Consider the following 14,575-nt stretch of genomic DNA (forward strand, 5'->3'; position numbering starts at 1 on the left):
TGTATCTGTTAAAATGCCAAAATGTGGAGAAACCAAGATGGCAGCATAGGTAAACACCTAAACTGCTGCCTCGCACAACAATATCAAAACTACAACTAAAAGACAAAACGGACACCATCCAGAACCACAGGAAAGTTGGCTGAGTGGAAATTCTACAACTAGACGGAAAGAGGAAAGCACATTGAGACTCAGAGGAGCTGCAAAAGGATGAGGTACAGAGATGCGCGCGTGGAGAGAACGGGCGGCTGAGCGCACGGGCGGCTGAGTGTGCGGCTGGCTTTCTAAAGCAGGAGGGAGAAGGAAGCTCCTGACTGCACTGAACTCCAGTCCCAGGCGAGACGCTGGGAAACCAGACTCATTCGGGGGGAATCTGGACTGTCAGGAAAAGAGAAAGCACACTGAGACTCAGGGGAGCTGCGGAAGGCAGAAGTCCAGAGGCGCGCACGCAGAAAGGACTGACTGCTGAGTGCACGGGCGGCTGAGTGCGCGGCGGGCTTTCTAAAGCGGGAGGGAGACGGAAGATCCCGACTACGCTGAATTCCAGTTTCTGACTGCACTGAACCCCAGTTCTGGGCAAGACCCTGAGGTCCCAGACTCATACGGGGGGAGTCTGAACTGTCGGGAAAAGAGAGGAGGGCACGGAAACTCAGGGGAGCTGCGAAAGGCAGAGGTCTGGAGGCGTGCACACGAGTGCGAGTAGAGAGGACTGACTGCTGAGTGTACCACTGGCTTTCTCTAGCGGGAGGAAGGCGGAAGCTCCCGACTGTGCTGAACTCCAGTTCCGACTGCACTAAACCCCCGTTTCGGGCAAGACCCTGGGGACCCAGACTCATACAGGGGGGATCTGGACTGTTGGGAAAAGAGAGGAGTTCACAGAAACTCAGGGGAGCCACGAAAGGCAGAGGTCTGGAGGCAGGCACGCGAGTGCTCCCAGAGAGGACTGAATGCTGAGTGTGCCGCTGGCTTTCTCTAGCGGGAGGAAGACGGAAACTCCCGACTACGCTGAACTCCAGTTCCGGGCGAGAATCTGGGAATCCAGATTCATTGGGGGAGAAACTGGACTGTCTGGCAGCGGGTGAAACTCGAGGGCGGCTTTCTCTCAGAGGTGCTTGCAGTGATTACTGAGGGACACTGAGACCCAGGGGGCTCATAGGGCAGGGCTGACGGGAAGCCAAGGCTGTCTGCTCAGCCCTGAGACTCTACCCCATCCAAGCTGAGCACAGAGGCTTTAGCAATTTTGCAAATCTTGTCTCATAAGGCTGTCTCCAGCAAAGAAGTTCTCCCGGCATAGACACAGCTGATCCTCACAGCCAACTGGCCTGGAGGTCAATTCCTCCCAGTGATACCAACAACAATCAAGACTTAACTGCAACAAGGCTGAGCACACAGTCCACAAAGGGGTGCACCAAGAGTGTCCACCTCAGGTAACTGGGGAGGCTGAGCCACTGTGGCCTAGAGGACACCTAGCACACAAAGCTACTCTACCAACTCAGGGAAGCAACGAAAATGCAGAGACAAAGAAACATCACAAACGAAAGAAATGGAGGAAAGCAAACGACTGGATATAGAGTTCAAAACCACCATTATAAAGTTTAACAAGAATTTCCTAGAAAAGGCCAATAAATTTAGCGAGACCCTCGAGGATATGAGAAAGGACCAACTAGAAATTAAACATACACTGACTGAAATAAAAAATATTATACAGAGGCCTAACAGCAGACTAGAGGAACACAAGAATCAAGTCAAAGATTTGAAATACAAAGAAGCAAAAAACACTCAACGGGAAAAGTGAAAAGAAAAAAGAATCCCAAAAGTTGAAGATAGTTTAAGGAGCCTCTGGGACAACTTCAAGCGTACCAATATCAGAATTATGGGGGTGCCAGAACAAGAGAGAGAGCAAGATATTTAAAACCTATTTGAAGAAATAATGACTGAAAACTTCCCCCACCTGGTGAAAGAAATAGACTTACAAGTCCAGGAAGCACACAGAACCCCAAACAAAAGGAATCCAAAGAGGACCACACCAAGACACATCATAATTAAAATGCCAAGAGCAAAAGACAAAGAGAGAATATTAAAAGCAGCAAGAGGATAACAGTTAATTAGCTACAAGGGAGCACCCATACTATTGTCAGCTGATTTATCAACAGAAACTATGCAGGCCAGAAGGGAGTGGGCAAGAAATATTCAAAGTGATGAATAGTAAGAACCTACAACCAAGATTATTCTACCCAGCAAAGTTATCATTCAGAATGCAAGGGCAGATAAAGAGCTTCACAGATAAGAAAAAGCTAAAGGAGTTCATCAACACAAAACCAGTATTATAAGAAATGCCGAAAGGTACTCTTTAAGAAGAGGAAGAAGAAGAAAAAGGAAAAGATAAAAATTATGAACAACAAATACATATCTATCAACAAGTGAATCTAAAAATCAAGTGAATAAAAAATCTGATGAACAGAATAAACTGGTGAATATAATAGAATCAGGGGCATAGAAAGGGAGTGGACTGACAATTCTCAGGGGGAAAGGGTTATGGGGGGTGCGGGAAGAGACTGGACAAAAATCATACACCTATGGATGAGTACAGTGTGGGGGGGGGGGGTAAGGGCAGAGGGTGGGGTGGGAACCAGGTGGAGGGGAGCTATGGGAGGAAAAAAGAGGAACAATCGTAATAATCTGAACAATAAAGATTTATTAAAAAATGGAAAAAAAATAAAAAATAAAAAGTCTAATTTTACTTTTCATCAGACCTGAGAAGCAATAAAAGCATCTGATTTTTCTCTCTTCTTACAGGATTGGCCACATCACTCCCCAAAAAAACCCTCCAAAACTTAAAATATTCTCTAGCCTGAGGATAATAGATACAAGTATTTTAAAAATCAAGACTTCAGAAAGGCTGCCCTAACCAGTTTGGCTCAGGGGATAGAGCATCAACCTGCGGACTGAGGGGTCCCAGGTTCAATTCCGGTCAAGGGCATGTACCTTGGTTGCGGCACATCCCCAGTGGGGGGTGTGCAGGAGGCAGTTGATCAATGTTTCTCTCTCATCGATGTTTCTGACTCTCTATTCCTCTCCCTTCCCCTCTGCAAAAAATCAAGTATATATTATACATATATATAATATATATATAATATGTATGTGTATATATATGTGTGTATATATATATATATATATATATATATATATGAATTCAGAAAGGTTAACTATTGTTTCCTATTATGGCTAAATATAGAAGTAGAAACCCACTTCCTAACACTAAAGCCAGGAAAGGTGAAAAAAGAATCATTCCTCTGATTTGAAGTTTATTTTTAAGAGATAAAATTTAGGATGACTCTTTTCAAAAGCTCCCTCAGGCTTAAAACAAGTAAGTTCACTGGTTTACTAAAACTAACATGTTTAGGTAACACCTATCAGATATTCATAAGACAAAATTTAAACAGACAAATAAGGTTGACTGTAAAAAGAGTAAAGCTGAGAGAACTCACAAAAACTAATACCTCTACAATAGTATATTAACTCAAATAATGCAAAATCCTAATGCTGTATTTATTCCATATATTTCAAAGTTTTGTGAGCAGTTATGCAAAATATTCTTAAATGCACTTAAATATGACTATTGACAAAGAACTATCTGAAAATATGTTTTAGCTATCCCAAACCTATGAGTACCTAAAAGGATTCAAAATGTCTTTATTTTATTTTATTGTTTAAAGTATTACAAATATTAGTACATATATCTCCTTTTTTTCCCCCAATGACCTTTTCCCAGCCTTCCCTACCCCCTGGCACATGCCCTCATTCCACACCCCCAGTGTCTTGTTTCCAATAGTTGTGCTTATATGCATGCATACACGTCCTTCGCTTTCTCTCTTTCCCCCACTCCCGAGCCTTCCCGCTGTAATTTGACATTCTGTTCGATGCTTCACTGCCTCTGTACCTATCTTTTTATTCATCAGGTTATAATGTTCTTTATTTTCCATAAATGAGTGAGATCATGTGGTATTTTTCTTTCATTGCCTGGCTTATTTCACTTAGCATAATGCTCTCCAGTTCCATCCATGCTGCTGCAAATGGTAAGAATTCCTTCTTTTTTATAGCAGCATAGTATTCCATTGTGTAGATGTACCATATTTTCTAATCCACTCATCTGCTGATGGGCATTTAGGCTGTTTCCAAATCTTAGCTATTGTAAATTGTGCTGCTATGAATGTCTTAAAAATTATCTTCTATAATATAAAAGCTTAGTATTCAGACCATTCCAGGTAAAACAAGGACAAAGAAATTTTAAACAAGGCTTTAAAAATCACTATTAAATGTCAAAAATTCAACTGACAGAAACCCAGTTTAGCATTACTAGATTTAGTGCACTGAATTTTATGCTTTTATATATACACATTTCAAAATTCTCCTTTTGCCTAAGCCAGTGGTTGGCAAACTCGTTAGTCAACAGAGCCAAATATCAACAGTACAACGATTGAAATTTGAGAGCCAAATTTTTTAAACTTAAACTTCTTCTAACGCCACTTCTTCAAAATAGACTCGCCCAGGCCATGGTATTTTGTGGAAGAGCCACACTCAAGGGGCCAAAGAGCCACATGTGGCTCACGAGCCGCAGTTTGCCAACCACTGGCCTAAGCAAAAAAAAATTTTTTAAAAATTTAAGTGTAAAAATGTCAACCTGTCCTACTTGAACTCTGTACACAAGAATCTAATTTAAAAATGTGAAAAAGTATACAAAAGACAAAAAAATTAGAATTTTCAGACTTATGATGTATATAGGTTATTTTAAAAGAATCCTCTAGTAAAGTTATTCCATGAGTTTATCAAAATACATAAAACCAAAGACCTACTTTATGACTAAAACAAACTCTATCTTGAGATTTACCTCCCTACTGGTTTAGGAACAAAGAATCAAATTCTTATTTCAATCAATCTTTAAGCAGATTCCACTTCACTATAAGAATATGGCTATTCTTTTGGGATACTACACTGGATTTTCCAATGAAAGGATTATCAATTGGTCATATTCAGCTGTTTCAGACACACAATACCACTCTAAAGACTAAGACAACTTTTTAAAAAATATTTAATTTCAGATAGGGAGAGATAGAAACATCAATGATGAGAGGGAATAATTGATTGGCTGCCTCCTGCACGCCCCCTACTGGGAACCCAGCCAGTAACCAGGCATGTGCCCTTGACCAGAATCGAACCTGGGACCCTTCAGTCCACAGGCCGACGCTCTAGCCACTGAGCCAAACCAGCTAGGGCAGGCTAAGACAACTTTAACTAATTGCAAAAACCAATTGTACTTTAGGGAAAGCTAGGCCACTCATGAATACTCCTTCCAGCAAGATTCTAAAATCCTATCTAATAAAGAAGAAATATGCTAATTGACCATCACTCCGTCACAAAGATGGCTGAAGCCAAGTTCCCATAAGGAGCCTTAATGAGCAATCAGCAGGGACTTGAGGCTATGCTCTCCCCCAGCCCCTGTGGGGCTTGACAGGGGACCTTAGGCCACACCCCCCACCTGGCATCAGGCGGGGGGGGGGAGGGGGGGGACGACCTCAAGCCATGCCCCCCGCCCAGGCGCCAGACCAGGGGACCTGAGGCCATGCCCCCCGCCCAGTGGGGCTTGACGGGAGACCTCAAGGTGCTCTTCCCATCCTGGTGCTGGGCTAGGGGACCTCCAGCCGCGCCCCCCACCAGGTGGAGCTTGACAGGGGACTTCAGGCCGCACCCCCCACCCCAGCACCAGGCCAGGGGACCTCAGACCGCACCCCCTGCCCCAGCACCGGGCCAGGGGACCTGAGGCTGCACCCCCCTGTCTGGCTGGGCTTGACGGGGGACTTCAGGCCGTGCCCCCCACCCAGCAGGGCTTGACAGGGGACCTCAAGGTGCACCCCCAGTGCTGGGTTGGGGGACCTCAGACCATGCCCCTGCCTCAGCACCGGGCAGGGGACCTGAGCTGTGCCCCCCTGCCTGGCTGGGCTTGACAGGGGGCCTCAAACTGCACCCCACATCCAGCGAGGCTTGACAGGGACCTCAGGCCACAACCCCCACCCATCAGGGCTTGATGGGGGGCATCAAGGTGCGCTTCCCATCTTAGTACTGGGCTAGGGGACCTCAGGCTGCTCCCCCCGCCCCAGCACCGGGCCAGGGCACCTGAGGCTGCGCCCCCCTGCCTGGTGGGGCTTGACAGGGGACCTCAGGCCATACTCCCCACCCAGCGGGGCTTGACAGGGGACCTCAAGGTGAACCCCCAGTGCTGGGTTGGGGGAACTCAGGCCACGCCCCCCCCCGCCCAGCGGGGCTTGACAGAGGACCTGAGGTTGCACCACCCTGCCGGTGGAGCTTGACGGAGGACCTGAGGCTGTGCCCCCCTCCTGGTGCCAGGCTGGGGGACTTGAGGCTGCGCCCCCCCCACCTGGCGGGGCTTGACAGGGGACCTCAGGCCACGCCCCCATCCTGAGGCTACATCCCCTGCCTGGCGGGGCTTGACAAGGGTGGGACTGGCCGGGTCTGGATCTAGCCCAATGGGGGCGGGGGCCAGCCGGGTCTGGGTCTCATGCGATTTTGAGGCGCATGTGGGTGGGCGGGGACTTGACTCTGGGTCCCTTGGTGCGCCCCAGACTCTGACAGGAGGAAGGTTTTCATATACATTTTACTAATTTTCTTTCATCTCTAACACTTCTATTATAGAGAAAGGGCAAATAGCAATATTAAATTATTTCCTCTAATTAATCCCCTTTTAATGTGCACGAATTTCGTGCACTGGGCCACTAGTACTCTCATATCTGGCTCTCTGGAAGCTTTTAAGGAAGACCACTGTTTCGGTACATATATATATAACTTAACACTCAAAAGTAATCTCGGGCCCTAGCTGGTTTGGCTCAGTGGACAGAGCGCCAGCCTGTAGGCTGAAAGGTCCCGGACTGAAGGGCACATGCCCGGGTTTGACTCAATCCCGAGCAGGGGGTGAGCAGGAGGCAGCTGGTCAATGATTCTCTCTCATCATTTATGTTTCTATCTCTCACTCCCTCTCCCCTCTCTGAAATCAGTAAAAATATATTTTTTAAAAATAATAATAATCTCGGTTCAGCTTTTCAAAAGCAAACTTTTATCTGCATAAAGTAATTATCTGAGGAATGTTTAACTGTAGATGAGAAATATGTAAGTAACACTAAAAATGTCATAGGAGAGACAAACAGTAGCTTTCACAAAGAATGTTTTGAGATAAGTAATGTGGCAAGTTCCATAAATAAACTTAAAATTTCAGAGTCCCTATTCTAAATGTCTTTTCACCAATGACCCCTTTGGTAGGTGTTTTAACTACTAAAGTGGTGACCCTCATACAACTTACAAAACACACTACCTAGTTTACTAGGTAGTTACCTAACTTAATAATTCATGTACTGAACACACAAAAAAATCAAAATTCCAAACCAATACCATTACTTTTAAAACAAAAAATATTCAAATACTTATTTGAATGTTTCCAAAGTTGCTAAAAAATAACCATAACCTTTCATACAACAAATGCATTACTGTACTGTAGGCACCAAGATGTTAGTTGGTTCCTTAATATGATCTTTCACAACTGTATGGTTAAGGTAAATTACATTTCTGGAACTCAAGTTTTAAGAGAATAGGTTGACACAAATTTCAGTATTTACCAATATACCATAGGCCCAGAAATTTGAAAAATCTTAAAAAAATATTTTAAGTATAAAAATAATCAGAAAATATAGCAAAGACAGTAAAATATTCAACTACCAGTTCTTAATTGTCATTAGATTAATTTTTAAAATTAAATAAATGGTACTTGTCTATTAGTAAGCACTTACTCCCAACCAGTCAATATCCTGGGCATTTTATTTTATCATCACCACCATCCTAATAATGTAAATTTCATCCTAATAATGTAAACCTAGTGCTTTAGGTTTCAAGGCACAGAATCACTTCTGCCTAAAATAGTACGCTCTATCTTCTCTCCCCAGATACCATTCGTTAATGCTGACTTCAGAAATATTACTCCTAGGAATGGTCCCTTAACTACAACTTGGGGTTAGCAAGTTCTCAGGTTCCTAACAATTGCATTAAGAATTTGAATAACTTTTATGGCAGAAATGGACAGTATCCAAAAAGCCACCCTTCCTTATAGTAGTATGGCAAGGTACCTAGGGCACTGAATTTCCTCAATTCCTAAGCATGTGTTTTCTGTTAAATGAACCCAACACACTCAATCGTAGGATATGAAAACAACACTTCTGAGGCAAGAAACACTAACGCTGATCCCATACCCTTGGGAACAGAAAGGCCTCAGGCCAGTCCCGAGGAGGTGCAGTCGCCCACGACTATTAATTGCCCACAATCACCGCTTTTCAACTGCAGAGGCCCTATCCACTGAGCCAAGAACAGCGTGAAAATATGCTGCAAGGAAAGCTCTTCCGGGGAAGAGCAGTCCCGACAGATCACGTGCCGGAACCACGATCGCTCCGGGGGACCCAGTCACATTCTGTAACCCTGAACCCAGTACCCGTCTCTCCAAGCCAGGCCCCTTCCCAGCAGCCGTCACGTAGCCTCCAGGCACTTTCCCTGCAATCTAGCCACAACTTCGTGCCCAAAATGTGAAGGCAGAGCAGGAAACGTTTGCTAGGAACCCCGCCGCAGAAGCCTGTAGTAGAGCTTTACAACACGCACCGGCGGTGCGCAGATTGTCTTGATCCTCGTGTCTGCTCCAGCGACGTGAACCCTGGGGGAGTGGTTTTCCCCTAGAACGAGGTTACTTGGGTTACTCAGTGTTCTGCCATCAGTAATCCCTCCTTTTGGACCTCTTTCAGCGTTCCCTGCTTCCACCTTTGCCAGGAGGAGGCAACCCCGGGGTTCCAAAGGCAAAGCAAAAATCTTCACAGCAAGACACTACCACTTTCTACTCTCAACCCGATTTGAAAGATCCCTAACATCATAATCTTCGCACACAGATTCCTCAACTTTGGTCACTGGTGCTTCAGAGGGGTTTATGTCCCAGACCCACCTACCGCTAGGAGCAGATACCTATTTGACAATTTAACAGAAGCGGGAAGCCTCATAAAGACAGAACTAGCCAAGGCTGCTCCACAGAGAGAAAAAGAAAATAAACACCTGCTCTTCCCACCTGTTTCCCCCGCCCTCATTTCTGCACTTTCGAACCACCGGTCCTTTGTTTACCAAGTTCCCACTCCTATACAGCTCACTTCCTCGCCCTCCTTTTTTATTAAACTCGCGATCCTGCCTCAAACAATTTACTCGAAAATTACATAGTAGAAGAGAGATTTGTACGGGTGTCAAAATGCCGCACACAGCTCCTTAAGAAAAGCGACGTCAGCACCGTTTACCTCGGAGTTTTAGAACCCTGAGACCTGGACTCTAAATTGCAAAGCGCATAAGCAGGGCTCTGGACTTAAAGCCAGGCGCCCGAATGGAAGTCGTCACGCGGATCGTACCATGCGGTGCGACACCCCACGCACGCGAGCGCAGGACCGCGCCAAGGGCGCTTCTCACCCCGCCCGCCTCGTGGCCGCTCTCTTTGGCGTCGATGCTCCTAGTCAGTTTGCTGCGCGACGCGGAAGTAAGGCCGGGGGCGCGCGCGAGGTGACATGCGCAGCCTCGCTGGGGGCATGGGGGGGGGGGGGGACCAAAGGCGCGCGCCAAAGACGGCCCAGCGCAAGGCCGGGCCCGGCCCCGGCGTGCGAAGATCGCTCAGCGGAAGGTCTCTCACGCCGCTCAAATATACAAGAGCTTCAAACTCTCAAAAAACTCCAATCGGGCCAGTACTACAGCGACACCCACCCTGCCCAGGCCCGAGAGTTACCGTGCGGGGCGGGGCGGGCCTCACCCGGAGTCCTTCACATCCCGCTGGGGGCGGGTTATTTTGTTCCGTTCGCACACCGTGTGTCCGCTCCAGCTGAAGAGCCTGCGCGCGCACGAGACGTCCACGTCACCGCGCAGGCGCTCCTACCCGCTTGGAGACCGCCGCGCAAGCGCAAAAGGAGGCGCAAGCAGTACCTCCCTCGCCCCTCCCCCAACACCAGGAGGCCAAATGGCCCCGTAGCAGCGACAAGACCCTTGGGACCCGCCCCTGGAGCTGAAGCCGCTGCCTTTCCGGGTTCCAGCAACTGAGATAAGCCTACTGAAGCTTCCAGAATCAAGAAAGGCGAGGCAGGAGAGAAGCACCCCAATTCCCTCAGCCTCGCACACGAAGCCTTCGTGAAAACCGTGAAAACTTTGCTTGCGGGTTTTCTCAAATTGTGCCTTCTACCGGTTCCCTAGGGCTCCTCGCCGGCTCCGCCCCTACCGCGCCCAGCTCCACCCACATGGGTATCCAGAGTCCCCAGAGCTTCGTGAGCCCGTCAAATGAGTCGGAGATCTTCCTCCCCAATGTTCTGTGGGCTTGGATGGCGCCAAAACTTGGGGAAACCTTGAAGAAAAGACCCTGAGAAACGAGTGGTCGAGTTTGCAACATCAACGACGGAAGAACACTAGGAAAGTAGGGAGGAGAACGAAAACCTCAATGCCGAATGGGAAGGAAAGAAGAGTGGCCACTAACTTGCCTGGTTAAAGTAGCTCCTCACCTGTTAAAACAGTAAAACTTGGAAACGAGAATTTTACACGATAGAGTATTATCTGAACTTTAATGCCTTGATCCTGTGTTTTCAATTCTAGTTTGTTCAAGCTATTTAAGCCATGAAGTGCAAAGAAAAAATTACAGAGTATCTGTGTCAGGAAGTTGCTGATCTAAGTTAATGGACAGTACTTCTCCCAAAAATTATCTTTATCTTCCCTATTCCTAACCAGCTGCTCTTTCTTCTGTGCTACTAACACTACAGTAAAAAAGGAGAGAGAAAAGAGGCAAAATAGTAGGAGAGCAGATATTGTGGTCCATGTTTCCAAACTTTTCTTTTACTCTTAGATGAATTAGCAAGTACTGAGAACCTACATGCTAGATGACTAAATACAAAGTTCTATGAAGAAGGAGAATGAGGAGGTTGAAAGAAAGGAGCCAAGAGGAGGAGGCTTATCCAACAAGACTGATCTGAGCTAGACTCCAGGCATATTAGTAAGGGTCTTCTTTTTCTTCGTTCTTCTCTCTTCAGAGGATATGCCATGGGAAGAAATTGTGATGGAATTCGTATACTAGAAAATGTATAAGCTAAAGTTTACAGACTTCTGAAATTGCCTTGAAAAGCCCCATTCAGGCACTGTCAAGAGCACTGCAAGTAAAACAAATGATTAACGCCCAAAATCTTAGGCAAAACTGGGTTTTTTGACACCCTTCTCTTCCCTGACCCCAAAAATCCCTTTCCTGTAAGCTGCCTTGTCAGAATTTCCACCTCAGCTCATCCAAGAATGCCTTACTTCAAGTGTCTAAGGTTTCCTCATACAAAATTTCCATTTCCTGAGGCAGAAATAAAATTTGTGTTGACAGCATTAAAGCATCTGATCATAAGGTGTAAATGACTGATAACTGCTTAACAACCACTGCCTAGTGGTAGTTGGATCCCAAAAACAAATTAACATAAATAGTATCTCTAATTGGGAAATCTGGGAGGACACCTTAGTGGGGAGGGAGAGTGGAGATTTTCTTTTGCTACTCTTTCCCTATACCAGGGAAACAGAATGAAATACCAGATATTTAAAAAAAAAAAAAAAAAAAAAACCAATTTTTCAAGATTCACCACTGGATCTCCTGGCAGGAGAGGTAAACTTTGTGTCAAAGTAGGGCCTGCCTAACCTATAAAGGTCTAGAGATGTATTATCAAGAATCTGAGAACTCTGGCTGGGTGACTCGGTTGGAGTGTCGACCTGTACACCAAAAAGGGTTGTGGGTTCCATCCCAGTCAGGCACATACGGTTTGCAACTAATCAGTGTTTCTCTCTCACATTGATGTTCCCACCAACAAGACAAACTATATTCCCTGTCTCCCCCCGGCCCCCCAAACACACACTGTTCCTTTCGCTCTAAAAAAAATAAATAAAAATAAGCACATATCCTTGAGTGAGAATTAAAAAGAAAATAATCTGACAGCCTACTAACTTTTTATATAGATAATCTAAAAATAATACCGCAACATCATTTCAGTGGCCCAGTTTTGGTTTAACATCAATCTAGTACCAAGTAACCACTTCTCTTTTGTTTGCTTTTTCAAGTAACCTCTTAAACAGTTACATTTAACTTTTTTTTTTTTTTAATCCTCACCCGAGAATATTTTTCCATTGATTTTTAGGGAGAGTGGAAGAGAGAGAGAAAGACAGAGAGAAACATAGATGTGAGAGAAGCACATCGATTGGTTACCTCCTGCAGGAGCCCTGACCAGGGCCCCAGTGGGGAGGAGCCTGCAACCAAGGTAGTGCCCTTGACCAGAATCGAAGACCCTTCAGTCCACAGGCTGACGCTCTATCCACTGCTCAAGCAAAAGCGGCTAGGGCAGTGGTCGGCAAATCGCGGCTCGCGAGCCACATGCGGCTCTTTGGCCCCTTGAGTGTGGCTCTTCCACAAAATACCATGGCCTGGGCAAGTCTATTTTGAAGAAGTGGCGTTAGAAGAAGCTTAAGTTTAAAAAATTTGGCTCTCAAAAGAAATTTCAATCATTGTACTGTTGATATTTGGCTCTGTCGACTAATGAGTTTGTCGACCACTGGGCTAAGGCAAACAGTTACATTTAACTTTTAATGCAGTGTTTCTCAAACTGGGGTCCTTGGTTGTATTTTATTTTTATTTTTTTTGGTTCTGTAATAACTTCTCCCTTTAAAGATGGCGGGTTAATTTGCATACACAGGTGCCCAGTGGCTTGGGGCGACCCACACCACCCCAGCCACTCCAGACCTCTGGGCAGCGTGGAAAGGCAGAAAGGCAGCTCTGAGCCAGAGAAGAAAGGCGCTGCCGGCAGCCATGAGAAGGAAGGCCCATTCTTGCACAAATCTTCATGCATCAGGCCTCTAGTCATTATATAACCCAAGTTTTAAAAATGCCAAGCTAACTAACTGCTAGAATTGATGCTCCTGAATTTTACCTTGCTGTTAGAATCTCTCAAGTTATCATAGCTTACCTTGTTCCTCCAGCCTAACCCAAAAATCCTTCCCTTGGTTTTCCTGGTTGAACTTCCAAAGAGATTTAACTACATATTGGGGGGAGGGAGGGGTTGAAGACAGAGAATGCCTGGAATATAAACAATCTGGCTTAGAAAGTATACAATTTTGATCCAAGATTGCTCTATAAGTACATAGGCCCCCATTCACATGCACATTTTTCCTATTCAACAAATATTTGAGTGCCTTGTATATGCTGAGGATAGAGGAAAGACTGGCACCTCATGCACTATTCAGATGTCTATATTAGAGCCCAAACTTAACAAAATCCACCAACAAGACAAACTATATTCCTTACCCAATCTATTCAGATCCCACCTTCTCAGTTCAGATTTCTACTGAAACATACCTCTCTCAAATAACTAGAAAAGACATGACCTCACTCTTCAAATGAGACCATTGCCACATCTAAAAAGCCCTGGGTTATGGTCCTGTTTACAATATCTTAATTCAATATAATAAGATCACTCCTAAGATAAGAGCTACATATAGACTGGGCTACAAAAAAGACTTGGGATTTTTACACAAAGTCCTTCACTGGCCATAAAAACTTGTGTGCTAGTCAGGGAGCATAAAAGAGGGATCATGCCCTGGCCAGTGTGCTCAATGGTTAGGGTGTTGGCCACAACACCAAAGGGTCACAGGTTCCCAGTCAAGAGCATGTACCTAGGTTGCAGTTAGCTCCCCGCCCCCTAGTGAGGGCACATGTGGAAGACAACCAGTCAATATGTCTCTCTCACATTGATGTTTCTTTCTCTCCCTCCCTCCCTCTCTCCCTTCCTTCTGCTCTCTCTGAAAAGCAATGGGGGAAAAACATATCCTCAGGTAAGGATTTTAAATATGTCTGAAAAATAAACACAGTAAAAGGATTTTATAACCTTTACTAAAAGTTAGCTGTGATCTAACCACTGGAGGGCAGGGAGCACTTGTTAAAGGATGAGGAAAAGCTATATTGAAATAGAGAATGTAAAGATTATTCAAGCAACTTGAATGCAGTGCCTTATCCAAATTATCTACATATAGATTATAAATTGTAGAGATTATAAAACAGGGTTGATATTTTTTATCCCAGAATTAATTCCACCCAACATATTCTGGGTGAATATAATCAGAATAAATAAGAATATAATCAGTCAAATATTTAAGTACCAACTATGTGCTAGGCACTGAACCAGCGATAAAGAAATGAATAAAATAAGTTCCCTCATAAAGCTCAAGTTCTAGATGAAGAGACAGGATAATCACATTGCAAAACTATTGTTGACAGTTTGGACAAAACATTCTAAAAACAATGTAGGAATGCACACAGCCTAAGGAATCTAGAAAGGTTACAAAGAAGAGGGCTTTTGAGCTGGGTCTGGTCTTGAAAAAGAAATAAAATTAATGAGAAAAGGAAGACATTGCAAGTAGCAGTAATATAGTTAGTAAAGAAAAAACTAAAAGG

General features: G+C 45.0%; 1 protein-coding gene across 7 annotated transcripts in view; it reads right to left on the bottom strand.

Annotated features, from left to right (window-relative positions):
* Positions 1 to 9,882, bottom strand: part of MGA (MAX dimerization protein MGA) — a 99,976-nt gene extending 90,094 nt beyond the window's left edge. For all 7 annotated transcript variants that reach the window (XM_080665074.1, XM_080665071.1, XM_080665073.1 and 4 more), the window contains exon 1: positions 9,857 to 9,882. The gene's annotated coding sequence lies outside the window, so the exon portion shown is untranslated. The remainder of the gene's footprint in view (positions 1 to 9,856) is intronic.
* Positions 9,883 to 14,575: the final 4,693 nt, after the last annotated feature.

Source organism: Plecotus auritus (assembly GCF_963455305.1).
Source record: "Plecotus auritus genome assembly, chromosome: 1".
Lineage (NCBI taxonomy): Eukaryota > Metazoa > Chordata > Mammalia > Chiroptera > Vespertilionidae > Plecotus > Plecotus auritus.